This window comes from Lithobates pipiens, unplaced genomic scaffold (genome assembly GCF_037356315.1).
Source record: "Lithobates pipiens isolate NorthernLeopardFrog02 unplaced genomic scaffold, aLitPip1_a1.2 Scaffold_19, whole genome shotgun sequence".
Taxonomy (NCBI): Eukaryota; Metazoa; Chordata; class Amphibia; order Anura; family Ranidae; genus Lithobates; species Lithobates pipiens.
Window position 1 is genome coordinate 507,871,288 of NW_027507764.1, and position 20,658 is coordinate 507,891,945.

Below are 20,658 nucleotides of genomic sequence, written 5' to 3' on the forward strand. Positions count from 1 at the left end.
CACAAAAGTGCTATTCAAGTTATTGTTCCAGCAGCCTCTGTTTTGTCCGTTTATATAGGGACAGGCAGGAAGCTGTGTGTGAGGCAGTGAAGGACAGTCAGTTTAATCAGTAGCTGTTACTATTAGGTCTACAAAGGTTCTTTTCAGGACTGGTATGGTAATAGGCTTGTACACGTATAATATTCTTTCTTCCAAATATAGAAAGAATATTATACTTGACTGCTGCCCTTCTGCTGCAGTCTGCTAATCATTCACAACCTACTTGTTCCACAAAGGTCCTTATAAGGACTGGTAAGGTCTAGGGTTCTACAGTACATAGGGTTGAGTGAGGTACAGTCTGCTATTCTATAAGGACTGGTATAGGTCCACAATACATAGGGTTGAGGTGCACTACTGCTGACCGCTGCCCTATACTGCAGAAGTCCTTTATCAGTATAGGGACTGAGAGTTTTGTCACAGGGTCATTTAAAAAATGACAGGCAGAGGAAGAGGCTGGCCCTTCTGCAGGGGTGGTAGGGGTAGGGCAGGAGCAACAGGCTTGAGCCAAAGTGGGAAGTTGCAGAAGGTGCGTTCAATTACTTTAAAGGACGCACCAAACTTGGTTGAGTGGCTCACTCAGCCTTACTCTTCTGCACCCTCCTCATACTCTCGATCTGCACCCTCTTCTTCACTCTCTGCTATGTGCACCCCCAAAGACACTACCACCAACAACAACACCACCACCACCACCACATACGAGGCCTTTCGAAAATTTGTGGCCATTGGAACACCACAATGGAAGGTCCCAGGAAGGAAGTATTTCTCACAGAAGGGCATCCCAGAGCTATATGGCCATTTTCAGCGGCAAGTGAATGTATCTCTGGCACACAGTGTCGGTGCCAAGATACATCTGACCACAGACACGTGGTCTAGCAAACACGGGCAGGGAAGGTATATCACTTTTACTGCCCACTGGGTGAACCTTTTGACGGCCGTCAAGCATGTAACCCGTGGCACCCGTGTAGATTTGGTTTTACCGCCACGGATTGCATGCAGGCCTGGCTCTTCTCCTCCTCCTCCTCCTACTCCATCCTCCTCCCTCTCCTCCTCGGCTGACTCCTCCTTTTCCGCTGCTAGCGTCTCTTCCTCTGCACCGCCCAAGCTCCCCAGAACCTATTCGACATGCCAGGTGAGACGTTGCCATGCCGTGCTGCGTCTGTTGTGCCTGGAAGCCAAGAGCCACACTGGCCCGGCACTCCTTTCAGCTTTGCGTTCACAGGCAGATCAGTGGCTAACACCGCTCAATTTGACAGTTGGTAAAGTGGTGTGTGACAACGGTGCCAATCTGCTTAGCGCATTGAAACAGGGCAAAATCACGCACGTGCCATGCATGGCACACGTCTTAAACTTGGTCGTGCAGCGATTCGTTTTCAAATACCCTGGGGTCCAGGACATCTTGGCCCAGCAGGCAAGGAAAATCTCGGCCCATTTCAGAAGATCTTACACGGCCATGGCTCGCCTTGCTGACATTCAGCGGCGACACAATCTGCCGGTCAGACGTCTTATTTGAGATTGCCCGACGCGATGGAACTCAACCTTCTATATGCTTGATAGGCTGCTCCAGCAGAAACGTGCAGTTAACGTCTACCTGTATGAACTCTGCGGCAGAACAGGTTCTGGGGAGCTGGGTTTTTTTTCACTGCGCCAGTGGCTGCTCATGCGCGATGCATGCAGACTTCTGCGGCCATTTGAGGAGATCACCAAACTGGTCAGTCGCAGCCATGGCGCCATCAGTGACATGGTACCTTATGCCTTCTTTATGGAGCGTGCATTGCGTCGTGTCATTGATCAAGCTGTGGAGGAGCAGGAGCGGGAAGATGAGGAAGTCGCAATGCTGGATGAATTCCCAGGGGGGGCTACTCTATCTAAGACAAGTGAACAACAGGAGTCTGAAGAGGAGTCAGATGAGGATGGTGCCGGGCCGGATGAGGAGGAGCAAGAAGAGCATGCTTTAAACCTTTCTGGGATCCCTGTTGTTGTGCCACAACAACAGGGATGGGGAGAGGAGAATGAAGAGGACGACATTATCCTGGATGATGAGCAGGAGCCAGGCCACCACACCGCTTCCAGTTTAGTGCAAATGGGGGCCTTCATGCTCCAGTGTTTTAATAGGGACCCCCGTATAAATAGCATAAGGGTCAAGGACCAGTACTGGGTGGCAACGTACTTAGACCCCCGGTACAAACACAAAATGGCAGAAATGTTACCGCCGTCACAGAGGGCTGGCAGAATGGAGCACTTCCAGGCCTTGCTTCGAGAAATGCTGCATTCTGCTTTTGCGTGCACTGGCAGAGGAGCAATTCCCACTACTAGAGAAGGAGTTGCGGGTACCAATCCAACAGCGCCTGCAAGAAGAGGCCGGTTTGAAGATGTGTTGGTGACTTCGGATATGAGGTCATTCTTTCAGCCGACCCATCGACAGGTGTCATCCGGATCCAGCATCAGGGAACGCCTAGACCGTCAGGTGTCCGACTACATCGGGTTAATGGCCGATGTGGACGCTCTGAGGAGTGATGAACCCCTGGACTACTGGGTGGGCAGGCTTGACCTCTGGCCAGAGCTTGCCCAATTTGCAATCGAACTGTTGGCTTGCCCCTCATCCAGTGTCCTGTCCGAAAGGACGTTCAGCGCAGCAGGGGGGATCGTGACCGAAAAGCGTACTCTCCTAGCTCACGACAGTGTTAACTACCTCACATTTCTAAAAATGAATGAGGCATGGATCTCGGAGGAATTCAACACATGTGACCAGTAGACCATGTATATGTCTATAAACAATTTTTTTAATCGAGCACAGAGACCTTCTTTCTTCATTTGGCTCACTTCCTTGTCCAAAAAAAGCACACCATACTATATGCCCGTACCCTCCTCTTTGAAGAGGTTGAGCAGTGTCATATTTCTACTGGGGCTGCTTATTATGAGGGGCTCCCACCATCCCTGTGCTGTGCTGACTTCCTCCTGGGGCTGTACCTCTGCTGTGCATATTTTGAGGGGCTCCCACCATCCCTGTGCTATGCTCATTATGAGGGGCTCCCACCATCCCTGTGCTATGCTCATTATGAGGGGCTCCCACCATCCCTGTGCTATGCTGACTTCCTCCTGGGGCTGCTTACGGTGCAGGTGTCAGTGCTGTCTATCACGGTGCTGATGTCAGTACTCTTTATCGCGGTGCTGCTGTCAGTGCTGTATATCACGGTGCTGGTGTTAGTGCTTTATGTCACGCTGCTGATGTCAGTGCTCTCTATCACGGTGCTGTTGTCAGATGACTCCATCACGGTGCAGGTGTCATTGCTGTATGTCACGCTGCTGCTGTCAGTGCTGTATATCACGGTGCTGCTGTCAGTGCTCTATATCACGGTGCTGGTGTTAGTGCTTTATGTCACGCTGCTGATGTCAGTGCTCTCTATCACGGTGCTGTTGTCAGATGACTCCATCACGGTGCAGGTGTCATTGCTGTATGTCACGCTGCTGCTGTCAGTGCTCTCTATCACGGTGCTGCTGTCAGTGCTGTATATCACGGTGCTGGTGTTAGTGCTTTATGTCACGCTGCTGATGTCAGTGCTCTCTATCACGGTGCTGCTGTCAGTGCTGTATATCATGGTGATGGTGTTAGTGCTTTATGTCACGCTGCTGATGTCAGTGCTCTCTATCACGGTGCTGCTGTCAGTGCTGTATATCACGGTGCTGGTGTTAGTGCTTTATGTCACGCTGCTGATGTCAGTGCTCTCTATCACGGTGCTGTTGTCAGATGACTCTATCACGGTGCAGGTGTCATTGCTGTATGTCACGCTGCTGGTGATCATCTCCTGCACCCTCTTCTTTGCCTACCCTGGTCCCTGACCTTCCCTCTCCTCCATTGCCTTCATGCGCTCCACAGTCCTGAATTGTCACAACAATTTCCCATATAAAAAAAGAATGCTTGTAGTTGTCGATCCCAGATTCACCTCATACATGTGTTATGTCATTGGCCATGTGGTGGGACTATGTTTGCACAGCTATTAATTATTTTGTGGCTGCAAATTTGACCTGTAGGTTTGCGAAGTTCGTCTCCCATTGAAGTCAATGGGGCCCGCCGCGAACGTTCCGGTTCGCGAACTATCGGCCGCGTTCGCGGTCCACGTTCGTGAAACGTCCCATCGGAAGTTCGTCCATCACTACTCCTGATCACAAGCAGCCAAAAAGTCTCAAACGTGTGGTAGCCTCATACTCAGTAGTAGAATGTGTTTTGGGGTATAATTCTAAGTACGTCTATGATGTGTGTAAGAAATATTGTATTTATTGAAAACTTTGTGTAAAGATTTTTTCTTTTTTCATTTTCCAAAAACTTGGAAAAATTAGATCTTCAAAAGACTCACTATGCCCCTAATGCTGCGTACACACGACCGGTCTTTTCGAGGGACTAGGTCCGACAGACTTTCGACGGAGTTCTGATGGAGTTCTGACAGAGTTCTGACGGACTTTCCGAATGAACGGACTTGGCCACACACAATCACACCAAAGTCCGACGGATTCGAACGTGATGACGTACGACTGGACTAGAATAAGGAAGTTCATAGCCAGTAGCCAATAGCTGCCCTCGCGTCGGTTTTTGTCCGTCGGACTAGCATACACACGAGCGGATTTCTCAGTAGGAACTGGGTCCGGCAGAGTTCTGTCGGAAAAATTTGAAACATGTTCCATTTCTAAAGTCTGTCAGACTTTTGCAAATCAAAAGTCTGCTGCAGCCCACACACGATCGAATGGTCTGCCGGAATCATTCCGTCGGACTTTTGATGTTGAAAAGTCCGGTCGTGTGTACGCGGCATTAGAAAATACACCTGGAGGGTCTGCTTTCCAAAATGGGGTCATTTTGTGAGTGTTTCTCCTATCCTGGCCCTTCAGGGTTTTAAAAAAAAGTGAAAGGTAGTCCGGAATCTTTTGAAAGCATGAAGGTGATCCTAGGGTTTTGGGCCACACGTGGGATATCCCCAGGAGGATTAGAAGAATGTTTTCTGGGGTGTAATGCTAAATTTAGACATGCTGTTGGAGGGCATTAAAAACCCATGGTTAACCCGTGTTTTTAGTGCCTCTTCAACTTAAGCTGCAGTGGCAGTAGACAGGGGTGCCGGTGTTGTGATGCTTTACTTCACGCCAGCAGAAAAAAACGTATCCAACGTTTTGCGATCAGTGGGCGGCAAGCCTACCAAACATGATCCAGGTGGAGAGGAGCGCAAATGCCCCAGAGCATTTGTACAGCAAAAATGGGGTTAAAACAGGTAGTGAAGAAGCGTCATATTGCCTCCTCACCTCCTGTAAATCGCCTCTAAAAAAAAATCTGAATGCAGATCGCTCATCAGAGGAGCAGGTTTAGATACATGTCTAAATCTAGCCTAATTGTAAGTAGGCCTATGCTGTGTGTTTATTATCATTATACAAGATATACAGTAATACCTTGGATTACAAGCATAATTTGCTCCAGAAGAATGCTTATAATCCAAATCACTCGTATATAGAAGCGAGTTACCTCATAGGAAATAATGGAAACTCAGATAATGCGTTCCACAGCCACTGCTTGTCTATGCGGTACCACATGTGGCCAGGGGTGCGGGGGCGCCAGAGACACTCGTAGACACTCGGGAACGGAATGTTTCCAAATGGTTGAGGGTCTCTGAGCGTCACCGTTGCCCCCGCACCTCTTGTCAAAGGTGGTACTGCACACCCCAGCGGCTTGAATCCTGCTTGTCTTGCGAGACAACGTTCGCACATCGAGTCAAGATTTTCTTTTAAAAACAGCTCGTATTTCTAAATGCTCGCGTAAACCTCTTTACTCGCAATTCGAGGTATATAGCGCCAACAGTTTGTGCAGTGCTTTACAATGTTAAGGCAAACAGTAAAGTTACAATACAATTCAAGACAAGAGGATTTAGATATGTGATACAACTTGCTTTAAAAGATCTAATTTAAAAAGGCTCTCTTTTAGTCATTTTCCACAAATTTTTGACTAACAACTAAAACTTCAAAAAGCTTACTATGCCTCTTACTAAATACCCAAAGTGGGTCATTTGAGGGGGTATGTGTACTGTCCTGGCATTTTGGGGCCTCAAGAAATTATATTGGCAATTGGTACATCAGGATTGATCAATTTTCAAATATATAGTAAGCAGACGATATAACTTTCACACAGACTAAATCATTTACACTGACTTGGGTTATTTTTACCAAAGAAATGTAGCAGAATACACTTTGGATAAAATTTATGAAAAAAATATTATTTGAAAAATTGTATAATAGAAACAAAGGGAAAACCGTCCCCCCCCAAACTCTTCAGTCTTTTATATACAGTATATTAAAAATGGTGATTTAATACCACCAAAAGAAAGCTCTGTCTCAAAAAAATTTGTGCAAAGTGTTGCATGACCAAGTCATTGTCAGTCAAAGTATCACAGTCCTGAAAACAAGAAAAAAAAATTACCTGGACAGGAAGGGAGTTTATTATGCCGGGGTTATAGCCAATTCATCAAGATCTCCAATTACATCACCTCTGGTTACTGTAAATGGTCACTAATTGTAGATTGACGACCTATGGTTTTGACACAACACCGGCAACCGTGGTGGTTAAAATAACCTAATAAATTATATACACTTTTAGCCTTTTAGCTAACTGCTTCAATTACAAGTCTAGATAATGTTAACTGATAACTAATGATAACTTTTGAGGTTTGTGAGTCATTTTTATATTATTATATATATATATATATATATATATATATATATATATATATATATATATATATATATAGAGAGAGAGAGAGAGAGAGAGAGAGAGAGAGAGAGAGAGATTATTTATTTTTATATATATATATTTCTCTCTTTGGGATTGTTGATGTTTGTGCGTTTTTTCTTTTTTTTTTTTCAATTATTGTGACAGGTCTCATATGTTTCACACAATGATGGGCACATTGAGCCAATTATTACACTAAAAACCATGCAGATTCATTGGCCTCAAGATTTCATTTAATGCCACTGGGAAAAAAGGGCCTAGCATTACAGAAACATAATATAGTACACACTGCACCATTATGGAGGCAATGTACTTTCACTTTATGCAACTAGAACCAAAAGAAAATAGTATACACTATATGCAAAAGTAAGCACAAAATGAACATGCAATAAGATTAATGGTCACAAGATGGTGACAAAACACTAAATCCTGTACAGAGGGGAAGGGATAGTTGCAGAGGTAAGATCATATAGGAAACGCAAAATATCCAAGGCCTTTCTATTTAAAGTTCACCTTTTGCATATAAGTGCAGACAAGGGGCCCCATACCAGTAGGTAAAATTGAAAAAAAATAAAAAATAAAACACTTTGAAAAATATTGATAATTTAAGTATCATTCTTGTAGGTAATTTGCGGAATCCCTGAAGCCTGGACGAAAAGTTCCCATATAGTTATCATTCTTCATCCTGCCTTGTTACTAGCATACTCTATGCCTTGGATGCTCTCCCCCTGTTGCAGTATTGCATCAGGAGGAAAGAGCCCATTTTGTGTTCCCAACTTTTGTACCAGGGATAGCCATCACTCCTGTGTTGCTGGGGGGAGAATGTCCAATGTATTTAACATTCTTCTAATGGCAAGGCAGGATGAGAGATTGATAACTATATGGGAGTTTTTCTGCCAGTCTTCGGGTACGCCACAAATGGCCTACAGATATTGCTTTTACATTCAAGTTTAACTTGGATAGAGTGAAGATCGATTAGAACATCTGTCCGGTCTCTATTTGTTCTGTTTACCAATATCTTTGAAAGTGAAAGCAAAGGATAAATTAGGTTTTGATAACCTAGGGGTCCCCAAAGAATTCCCTTATTTTTCAAGGATTTCCTCTCACTTCCTGTTTTGGCTATGGAACAGGAAGTGAAAGGAAATCTCCCCAATGGGACACAGATGGCATATAAAAAAAACTGTCAGGGGTTATAACCCTCCCTTATCCTATTCAAAATAAAAAATAAACTATTTTGCCTATAGTTTTAATTTAGCAAATATTTTTCAAAGCTGTTCAGGTTTTTTTTTTACCTTTTTCACTTGTAAAAACAAAATAATAAATGCACATTCTTTGCAAGTAACAACATTTTTTTTTTTTGTTGTTTTTTATTTTTTGTAGGAACCTGGAAAGCATTGCTGATCACGGGTGCCATGCAGGTCTTCTACAGACTGTCAGTGTGGACAAGATGCTATCTCTGCAAATTTATCAATTGGTGAATTCAGGGCCGTTTTTAATATTGATTGGGCCCTGGGCAAACATTTTTATTGGGGCCCCCCCAACCGCTCTTATGGCCCGTACACACGATCCGAATATCGTACAAAAACTGTCGTCCGAGGAAGAATCCTGCGATTTTCGGATCGTGTGTACACTACTTTCAACAGCCGATCACGACAGTTCATCTGATATTATTTGATCGGACATGCAGGAAAATTTTCCTCGTATGATTCCAGATCGTACCATTTTTGTTTAGTCAGTACAGTTGTCTTCCGAAAATACAATATAAATACATTGGAACACATGACATCACTTCCATTTTTCTTAATTTTTCGTACGACAGGAAAAAAAATAAAAAATTGTGACTTTTTTTTCTATTCAATTTCTACTTGCGACTATTAAGTGAAAAAGGTCATACGATCTGTCGCACCGTATTCGGATCGTGTGTACGGGCCATTAGACATATAACAAAAAGCAGGAAGACTCAAAATCAGTTTACTGCAGCAGATAAGCCAGCAATTGGTTGCCAGAGGTTACAGCATATGATTCCCGCTCACTGACTGGTTGCTAGAGGTTACAATACATAATTACTGCTTGCTCTTAATTGCTAGAGGTTACTGCTCATCATTTCTGCACACTGATAGACGTACTACAGGAGATGATTCGAGCCTGCGGATCTAGTACAGGAGATGACCCGAGCCTGCGGATCTAGTACAGGAGATGACCCGAGCCTGCGGATCTAGTACAGGAGATGACCCGAGCCTGAGGATCTAGTACAGGAGATGACCCGAGCCTGAGGATCTAGTACAGGAGATGACCCGAGCCTGCGGATCTAGTACAGGAGATGACCCGAGCCTGCGGATCTAGTACAGGAGATGACCGGAGCCTGCGGATCTAGTACAGGAGATGACCGGAGCCTGCGGATCTAGTACAGGAGATGACCCGAGCCTGTGGATCTAGTACAGGAGATGACCAGAGCCTGCGGATCTAGTACAGGAGATGACCAGAGTGGGGCTTGACAGGAATTTTCCAAAGGATAGTTGAGGTAAAGCCGTAGTCAGGGATTCCAGAAGTCAGAATAAATGATAAGCAGAGCCCGGGTCAGAAGCCGGGGTCAGTCTTGGAACACAGGAACCTTTGGCAAAACAAGAGACAATGAATTTTCAAAGCCCTCAGAGTGAGGCAGTGTTTTATACCCAACTTATTGGGTAAACTGCCTCAGCTGAACCAGGAGTGACAGGTACAGAGTATCGCTCTCAGTACTTCATGCAGAACTAGGTGTAGCTGGAAAGCAGGCTGAAAGGAACTGAGGTGTGGCTCAGAGGTAAAGCAGGAGGAGCAGCCAATGGAAGGTTATGGGTTCAATACCACATTGAGCCACATGGGGCATGACCATGCCTGGCCATCTGCTTGGCACAGTAGGGAGTCGGGACTGTGACGCAGGGACTGTGACGCAGAGACTGCGGCTCTAATACAGGAGGTGACCAGAGACTGCAAATCCAGTACAGGGAATGAAAGGCTCTGTCCTGTATCCAAACTCCAGGCCCAAGGTCACCCTTCCCCCCCCAGACTGGGGAGCTCCCTCAAAGGCCCTGACAGCCCAGTACTCAATCTCCAGTTCCTCCACCCAACAAATCCTCCCCAGCTGGGCTGACACTGGGTATTTAAAGAGGCCTGCCCCCTGCCAAACCAGGTTGGGTATTGGTCAGGGCATCTTAGAACACCACAGGCTCCACTTTTCCTCTTCCTCTCCTAGAATCCTCTAGAATTAAGAGGGAGGTTTCAGTGATGCTGCCTATGAGTCACCAACTGATCTGAGCCACTCCCGGCCCACACAAACCAAAACAGACCTGGCCTGCCTAAATTTACCTACTCTTAAGTAGAGGGTGCTACATGCATTTGTGAGGTCAGGCACCGATGTGGATGAGAAGGCCTAGCTCGCAGTCTCTGCTCTAATTCATCCCAAAGGTGTTCTATTGGGTTGAGATCAGGACTGTGCAGGCCAGTCAAGTTCCTGACAACCACACTCACTCATCCATTTCTTCACGGACCTTGCTTAGTGCATTGGTGCGCAGTCATGTTGTAACAGGATGGGACCATCCCCAAACCGTTCCCACAAATTTGGGAGCATAAAATTGTCCAAAATGTCTTGGTATGCTGACGCCTTAAGAGTTCCCTTCACTGCAACTAAGGGGCCAAGACCAACCATTGAAAAATAACCGCACACAATAATCCCCCCTCCACCAAATATTTGGACCAGTGCACAAAGCAAGGACCACAAAGACATGAATGAGTGAGTTTGGGGTGAAGGAACTTGTCTTGACCTCAACTCAATAGAACAGCTTTGGGATGAATTAGAGCGGAGACTTCAAGCCAGGCCTTCTCTTCCGACATCAGTGCCTGATGTTACAAATGCGCTTCCGGAAGAATGGTCAAACATTCCCATAGACACACTCCTAAACCTTGTGAACAGCCTTCCCAGAGGAGTGGAAGCTGTTATAGCTGCAAAGGGTGGGCCAACTCAATACTGAACCCTACAGACTAAGACTGGGATGCCATTAAAGTTCATGTGCGTGTAAAGGCAGGTGTCCCAATACTTTTGGTAATATAGTGTATTTCTCCGGGGTTCAGCTTTAACCACTAGGGATCCGCGCTATAGCTGAATGACGGCTACAGCGCGGACCTGCTTTGCCAGGACGACATCTATTGACGTCGTCCCGTGCACGAGCGGCCTGCGTGCCCCCTGAGGGGCGTGCGCGGCGCGCTCTGTGATCAGCGAGTCTATGAGACAGTCTATGACAGCTGATCATGTGATCACAACAGAGCCGGTAATCGGCTATTTTCCTCCTCGCGCTGACAGCGTGAGGAGAAAAAAAAAAGCCGATCACCGGCGGCCGTGAGAGGGACTTTAGTCCCGATCACGGCAAAGTCATCAGTGCCCACCTGCCCCCTGCCAGTGCAACATACATATAGTAAAAGTGCCACCCATCAGTACCACCCCTTAGTGCCCATAGTGCCGCCCATAGTGCCACCTATCAGTGCCCACAATCTGCCTCAACAACAGTGCTGCACCTCATATGCCACATATCCGTGCCCATCAGTGTCATCTACCTGTGCCCATCAGTGCCCAGCAGTGCCACCTATCAGAGCCACCTATCAGAGCCCATCAGTCCCATCTACAGTGGTACCTATCCGTGCCACCCATCCGTGCCATCTTATCTGTGCCCATCTGTGCCCATCAGTGCTGCCTTATCTGTGCCTATCAGTACCGCCTTATCTGTGCCTATCGGTGCCACCTTAACCGTGCCTATCAGTGCCCACCAGTGCCGCCTCATCAACGCATTTCAATGAAGGAGAAAAATGACCTGTTTGCAAAATTTTATAACAAACTATTAAACATGATTTTTTTTTTTTTTTTTATTTTGCATCTTTTTTTGTTTGTTTAGCAAAAAACTCCCAGCTGTAATTAAATACCACCAAAAGAAAGCTCTATTTGTGAGGAAAAAATGATAAAAATTTCATTTGGGTACAGTGTTATATGGCCGCATAATTGTCATTCAAAGTGCATCAGCGCTGAAAGCTGAAAATTTGGTCTGGGCAGGAGGGGGGGTTTAAGTGCCCAGTAAGCAAGTGGTTAAGGAGGCATAAACCTGCGAATCACAATAATTTATTTGTTAAAGCGAATGTCTGCTTTAAATCTAGAAATCAGAGGGTTCTCTTTACAGCAGAGACTGTACATATCCTTCCTCGTATTTCACCATCACCCAGATCAGCTGCTGGGGCCATGAGAATTACCCCCGGGTATAGGGAACATTCACCTAAAAACAGTCATATTTGCTTAATTTACAAATGATAAATTAGCCGGTCAGATTGGCCTGTGCATTCTCCAAGCAGAGTCACATTCACAGCCATTCACTACTTCACACATGTTCTCCTGTGGAATGGCACACGGTATTGTCTTCTGGATCTAAAGGAGTGACACCTAGAATTTATATCCTCTTTGACCTATGGGCCCCGTAGTGGTCATAAAGGTTATCACCTTGCTGCTGCTTGTCAGGTGTTTCAGAATTCCTTTCATTCCTATCATTTCAGGAGTGACTAGTCACTGGTTTTATTTTGTTTTATTTCTGCTTTTAGAATGCTGTTTAACCAGAACATATAATCTTCATATTGGAACCTCTAGCAATAGACAGTAATAACAGGTAATGGAAAAAAGAACTGAAGAGCCCCCCCCCCCCCCCCCCCCACCCCCCCTGAGTCTTCAGAATTAAATATCTATTTGCCTGCTTTTCATTATTATTTTCCTTATTTTAGCATCAGTGATGTTATCACTAGGTCTATACGCTTCTCTATGCGATGCGGGCAGATCATGGCTGGTGGGGGGGGGGGGGGCTGGCAGGGTGCTGTACATAGCTTCTTGAAAACATCACAGCACTTGTTGGTACTCCTCTCAAAAGCCCTCAGCCCTGATGTAAGCAATGGGATGATTCTTGGGAGGAGTTGCGTCAATATAAAAATACCTTGATTGTTAAAGAGGAACTGCAGTCTGCTCACATAATTGGTAATAAAAATATCTTTGCCATTCTGAAACTTCCCTCCAACCACTTTGCATATTATTCCCATGATTATCATGATGATAATTTCCATGAGATATACTGGTCCTGGGTAGTGACAGATTATTGCTTTCCTCTAAGGCAGGCCATAGATTATGTGATTTATCTTTCCTGCAATCACAGGTTGCATGACCGAAAATCACTTAATTTCCCCATTGTTAAAATACTGTTATTATGGTATTAATATCAATATTCTGTAAATGATATTGATGAGGAAAGTTCCAAGAAAATCCATTCAGCTCTTGTGTAAAAACTCAAATTGATTTAATAATAAAATAGCAAAATATTACAAGAACAATATCAAAATGTAAACTGTAAAAATAACATCAATAATGTAATTATTTCTTAAAGAGGAGCTGCACCTTTTAAAAAAAAAATATTAAAAGCCAGCAGCTACAAATATTGCAGCTGCTGACTTTTAATAAATTGACAGTTACCTGTCCCAGGGTCCAGCGATGTTGGCGGCAGATGACGAGCAATCGTTCGTCTCTCTGCTGCCCCCTCCGCCATCCTCTGTCAGAGAATCGGGAAGTGAAGCATTGCGGCTTCACTGCCCGGTTCCCTACTGCGCATGCGCGAGTCGCGCTGCGCGTCCCTACTGGTCCCCGCTGTGTCCTGGGAACTGTGTGTTTCCCAGAACACAACGGGGGGGGGGGGGGGGGCATCTGCAGCGGTCTGCGGTGGTCTTGTCCCGGAAGTGGGTGCAGATACCTGGATTATCCAGGTAACTGCACCCCCCGCTCCCCCCTGAAAGGTGCCGATTGTGGCACCGGAGGGGGGGAGGGATCAGATGAGCGGAACTTCCACTTCAGGGTGGAGGTCCACTTTAAGATGAAGATTGAATCAGATGTGTGTCTTTATGTGTATGTGAAGCGGTGGCAGCTTCCTTCAATGTCTGCCCGAATCAGTCTGCCCAACTGTGTTTCTGTTTCTAGCTTTTACTCCTAAAATCTGACCCCTCCTTCCTAAAAAGGCTGGTTTAAAGTGGAGGACCACCCTAAAAAAAAAGAGCATTAATATTCTTAAAAATAAAAATAAAAAAATCATTTGAAAAAAAAAAATGTTTTACCTTGCCAGAAATCCCTGTTGCTAGGCAGTCTTCCTAATCTGCCTTCTTCCTGCTCCTCGCCGATCTTCGTCTTCTCCCCTCCTCCGCGTTGTCTTCTGGGAAATGGGGCGCTCTGTGTTCTCGGAACTGTGTGTTCCCTAACACAGCGCGTCCCATTCACAAAGCGCAGTGTGACTTGCGCAGTAGGAAACGGGAAGTGAAGCCGCAAGGCAGCGCTGGGACCCGAGACCCGAGGGACATGTCAGCCTCAGTGGCCGACATCGCAGGCGCCCTGGAAAGGTAAGTCTCCTTATTAAAAGTCAGCAGCTACTTTTGTTTCAGCTGCTGACTTTTAAATTATTATTTTTTTACGGCTGAAACACCGCTTTAAGGTTCTCATTTGTCTTGCAGATCTACAGAAAACCACGGGCTTTAACCCCCTCACATAATGGTGGGAGTTACTCAGTCTCTATGCATTGGCATTTCTGAGGAGTAGGCAAGATCAATGTGTGAAACTATATAACGTATACAGTATAAGTTTCCTTTAACATCTAAATCAAATACTACATATATATATATATATATATATATATATATATATATATATATAATCATATTCATTGAAAAGCCAATGTTCTTATTAATATCCTAATCAAGAAATATTGTAGTACCGTATATACTCGAGTATAGGTCGATCCGAATATAAGCCGAGGCCCCTAATTTACCACAAAAAAATGGGAAAACTTATTGACTCGTGTATAAGCCGAGGGTGAGACATGCCTGTCCATCCCTGTGTGTCCGTCCATCCCTGTGTGTCCGTCCATCCCTGTGTGTCCGTCCATCCCTGTGTGTCCAGCCTACCTGTGTCCTGTGCCTCTTTGTCCTTCTGCAGCCTGTATCCTTCTGCAGCGATCTGCATGTAAAAACATGCCAGGATCGCCGCACCTCTTCTCGTCTGTGACGGCGGCCATTCCACTGTTCAAAAGCCGCGCCTCCATCTGTAATAGGCGGAACACTCAATTTCCCAGCAGTCAGTGTTCCGCCTATCACGGACATCCTCTCATCCTCGTCCGTAGTATGAGGATGAGCGGATGTCCGTGATAGGCGGACCACTGACTGCTGGGAAATTGAGTGTTCCGCCTATCACAGACAGGGAGGCGCGGCTTTTGAATAGTGGAATGGCCGCCGTCTGTCTGCACAACACGCTGATCGGGTAGACAGACGGCGGTGACTCGAGTATAAGCCGAGGGGGGCACTTTCAGCCTAAAAAAAGGGGCTGAAAATCTCGACTTATACTCGAGTATATATGGTATAAAGAACTTATAATCTTAACTAAAACATCAACTTTTACATCTTAAGAAATATGAATCCTTGCTTCTCCATCTGTGATGGGGGAGGTAAGAACTAATTATTACCATATGTGAGCTCTCCAAAGAGAGTGAAAGGGGCCGTTTTTTTTCAGGCGCTACACAGGCGCTATTTTTAGCGCTGTAACGCCTGAAAACCGCCCCAGTGTGAAAGGGGCCTTACTGATGTTTGAACATCAATAGTCCTGGCTGAAATTTCAGGTGTTTATTTTGTGTGTATTTGCTCATATTTGCACATACACAAGTAAAATAAATTCTTACCGCTTCAAATTAACATTTTACATGCGTAGGCGTGTGTTTACATGAACTTGCATGCATATGCACATACGAGTGTAAAATACGAACCAGCAGCTCAGGTTTCTGCATTTTTTTTTTTTACTTATCTATACGCAGCACATGTTTGCGTACATGTGTGTACAGGCACATTAAAAACAATGAGCTGCATTTAGATCAGTAAAAAGTAAAAAACAAGCCTGTATATCTAAAAATGTTCAGTATTTTGGCAGCGGTGTGCAAGAGGTCTAACACTGCACTCTGCAATCTGCATTATGTAGTAGCTGTGTATGCACCACATCTGTCCATAGACAAGAACTTTTATTCACAAAGGCTCCATGCACACTGGGCTTAAAAAAAGTCTGTTCTCTTTGGAGTAAAAAACGTTCATATAGAGCATTTTTTGTACAAAGTCTAGACCAGTTTAGAAGAGTTTTACGTTTTTTTTTCTGCCAGTAAGCTCCAATAAGAAACATGAGCCAGAAGGTTGTTTTTTTCCTGCCTCCAAACGTTGAGCTCAAAATATACCTGTAATCATCCTAATGTACATGGACACATAGGATAACATTGAGTAGCTTCTAAAGGAAAAACACAAAACTCCCGTAGAAGCAATGTTTTTTATCCATTGTGCACGGAGTCTAAAGGCACGTACATACGGTCGGACTTTTTGACAACAAACATGCAAATTAGCTGTTTTGGAGCAACATCCGACTGTGTGTACGCTCCATCGGACAAACTTTTTCTGTTTTCATCGGACTTTTGTTGGCTGTGCGAATGGACAAACTTTCTGGCAACAAAAGTCCGATGGAGCAAAGTCCGACCGTGTGTACGCAAAAGCATCGGACTTTTGTACAAGGTACAAACACGCATGCTCAGAACCAATGCAAAAGATCAGACTACAATACAGAAGTTGACCAAAGGTGGCGCTGGAGTCATTGAACGTCCTCTTTTGAAGTGGCGTCAGTACGTTGTGACGTCACTACGTTCGTGTTTGTTGTCAAAAAGTCCGACCGTGTGTATGCAATACAAACTTGTGGACCACGCCCTTTGTACAAAAGTCCACGGAAAAGTTTGTACAAAGTCCGACCGTGTGTATGAGGCTTTAGGGTTTGCATAGACATCTGCAGCTCATCTACTGTAACTAAGGATCATAAAAATTGAATTACGTAAAATATCCCAAAAAATTTTTAATGTATAACTAAAGGCAAAACTTTTTTTAAAGTTTTGGATAGTGGAGAGGTATTAGAATCCCTTCAGTCTTTATTGCTGTTTGTGTCCCCGTTAGAGAGATTCCCCCTCTATTTCTCCTGTTCAACCTTTATCATTGAAAGTGAAAGTAAAATAAATTCACAAATTCTGGGTTGTCCCCAGAAAAGTAAAAGAGGGGATATCTTCCAACGGGGACACTAGTTCTGGTGACCTGGGGGTTTCCAAGAATTTCCCTTAATTTGCAGGAATTTCCTCTCATTTTCATTTTGGCTATGAGACAGGAAGCAAAGGAAAATCTCTACAATGGGACAGAGATGGTAAAAAAAAAAAAAACCTGACACAAGTTATAACCCTCCCTTGCTCTATCCAAAATGAGAAAAAAAAAAAAAAGAAAATTGTTTTATACTTACCGTAATTTTCTTTTCCTGGAGCCTATCCATGGCAGTATACCTGTGACAAGCTCCGCCTTGGCTCATCCCTCAAGGACCAGTAAATATTCTAAAAGAAAAGGATTAGTGCACTCCCAGCATTCTATGTAATATAGCTTACCAAGGGTGGGATTGTATGCTGCTACGGATAGGCACCAGGAAAAGAAAATTACGGTAAGTATGAAACAATTCTCTGTTTTCCTGGTGCCTCCATGGCAGCATACCTGTGACAAATACTAGCTAAATAGTCAAATGCTGGCCTGATAGCCTGTCTGCCAGTTTCTACGCATGAGAAAGCTGCCGTGTCTATTCTGTAACTTCTCGTAAATGCATGTTGGGATGCAGAGCCATAGCTTGAAGCTTGTGAACCCCGATGCAAAAGTTGACCTGGGGACCCCTCCCACTACTTTCAGCGTGCGTGCAGATACATCCACCGCATGCCAAGATAATCAAAGTGACTTAGGAGTTTTGAGTTCCCAGAGTTCCTCTTTACATCAGAGGACAGGGATTACTGTTGGAGAATGAGAGGATAGGGATCATCGCTGGAGAATCAGAGGGCAGGGTCCCCTGGCAAGTCACTTGGCAGAACCCCCCCACACACACACTACACAGGGCTGAAATCACATTCCTTTACACACAGCCTGTCAGTCTTCACATGGTGTATCTGGCTTTTGTGTTTCCCTTCTGTCCTGTGAAATTTCTCTGGTCAGAATGGCAGTGTAGTTGCAGTAGGCAGATACACCCTGTGCAGATCATGGCTAACTGACAGTGTTGTAAAGTAATGTGATTTCAGCCCTGCGGAAGAGGAACAGTATAGAGTGCTGTAATGGAAAAGAAACTCAGCAGCCGAGTATAGCAGGCAGGATGGAGGGGGTGGTCAGAGGGCTTTGGGGGGGGGGGGGGGGCAACTTAGATCTGGGAGGGCAAAGCCATGTCACACAAAATCTGGAGCCTGCAGCCCTTTAGGGCCCCTCCAAGGAGGTGTTAAGGGATTTGTTTTAGCAATTTCTGAAGGCTTCTCTGTCAGTATTGGCAGGTGTTGGGGGAAGGTCACCTCCCAGAGGTGTGTGTCTTTTCCCTAGTTGTCAGAGAAGTGGGGTAAGTAGACATCCCTAGGTGGGGGGGGGGGGCGGGGTACAGAGAATGCCAACTGGTGACTAGGAGACACTGAGCAGTGTCATACCTCACCAGTGACATTGGTTCCATAGTGGCTACAGGACAGCACTCCCCTCCTCTTGCCTCACTGAGCTCGGTTACCATCCCATATTGTCAGCACACAGGACAAACACTTCCCCATCCTGGGCTGTTCTCATCTCATGCTCCTCTCCATTCAGGAAATGTCTCACAGATTCTTCCCAGCCAATGGGAACAGAGGGGTGTGGACTGTGGAAGGCAAAGTAGAAGCCCAGTACTGGAGCATGGCTGTGGGCCCTAGGGCAGATTGAAGCAGGATTTTGTGGAGTATATGATAATATGACAGGGAGGCTACATGGGCCCCCTTGAGCTGGGATGACCATGATGCTACTTTGATGGATATGTCTGCTCTGGCTGTCCAAGAAGCGTAAAATAACTGGGTGACATACAGCCAAACTGAATAGGGGGTTCCTGTTCTAAGTTCCACTCTATCCGAGTAATATAATTTTTTGCATTGTCTTCTGATCCCAGAGCCTGAAGTTCTGATACTCCCCAGCCCGATGCCATCACCACAAGAAAAATAGTTTCCAAGTATGATTCCACAAGGATGCTGAATCAGATGGGGCAAAAGGCTGTTTGGATAAGGGCTCCAGAGTGATACAGAGATACCAAGTGGGAAAGCTTTGTTTTAATGGGTGGGCTTATCTTCTTGACTGTCTTAAAGAATTTGATTATTTAAGGATCTTCGGCACATCTTTTGGTGTCACAGCAGAGCTTGCCACCAGCCAGGGGCGGACTGACCCATCAGTCACTCGGCCACGGACCGAGGGCCCGTGCCGCTAGGGGGCCCGCGAGAGCCTCTGCATCTGCAATACATGCTACCATGCAGCATCTAGCAGGGATCAGGACGTGTCTGTGTCTGTGATAATACCTCTCACAGCGCGCTGTTCCCCGCCGGCTCTTCCTTCTCTCCCGTCCACCCCAGGTGAATTGTACATGACATCACCTGGGACTGGCGAGAAGAGAGGAGGGGCCGGCGGGGAGCAGCGCGCTATGAGAGGTATTCAGTCATCGGGTGACCACGAGGCGCTGTTTTTTTTTTTGCTGGAGTCTGAAGGTACCATGGCCGCAATCGCGGGGGCGGGAGCGGGCGCGGGCAGCAGGCAGTACATGTGGTGTAGGGGGCCGGCCACAACAGGACCGCAGGAGGCCGTGACATTCTCCTGGTTCTCCAGACCTCCACCTACCCACAGTGTCCCCCAGACCTCCACCTACCCACAGTGTCCCCCAGACCTCCACCTACCCACAGTGTCCCCCAGACCTCCACCTACCCACAGTGTCCCCCAGGCCTCCACCTACGCACAGTGTCCCCCAGGCCTCCAGCTACGCACAGTGTCCCCCAGACCTCCACCGACGCACAGTGTCCCCCAGGCCTCCACCTACGCACAGTGTCCCCCAGGCCTCCAGCTACGCACAGTGTCCCCCAGGCCTCCACCGACTCACAGTGTCCCCCAGGCCTCCACCTACGCACAGTGCCCCCCAGGCCTTCACCTACCCACAGTGTCCTCCACCTACCCACAGTGTCCCCCAGACCTCCACCTACCCACAGTGTCCCCCAGACCTCCACCTACCCACAGTGTCCCCCAGGCCTCCACCTACCCACAGTGTCCCCCCGGGCCTCCACCTACCCACAGTGTCCTCCAGGCCTCCACCTACCCACAGTGTCCTCCAGGCCTCCACCTACCCACAGTGTCCTCCAGGCCTCCACCTACCCACAGTGTCCTCCAGGCCTCCACCTGCAGTACATGTGGTGCAGGGGGCCGGCCACAACAGGACCGCAGGAGGCCGTGACATTCTCCTGGTTCTCCAGACCTCCACCTACCCACAGTGTCCCCCCAGACCTCCACCTATCCACAGTGTCCCCCAGACCTCCACCTACGCACAAGATCTGCTTGCAGGTAGTCAAGGAGTTGAGGGGAAGAGGATACATCAGGATTGAAATTTTGCCGTTCGTGAAAGATCTAAACTTATTCCAAACCTTGTCACATGTATTATTCATTGAAGGCTCCTGTGCTTTGAAAAGAGCTGATGCAACTCTGGAGGAACATCCTAATGATTAAAGCCTCTGTTTTAATATTCTAATGTGAAGGTTCAATATGTGAGGATTCTGATGGGTGTGATGCCTCGAGCCAGAAGAAAGGGTATGAGAGGAATATTTACCAGAGGCTGGACACAGAAATATTGTCCTAGTGAATCATGGGTCTCCCTTCAAATATGGCAGGACTGTTATCACCGTTTATTGTTAATATTGCAA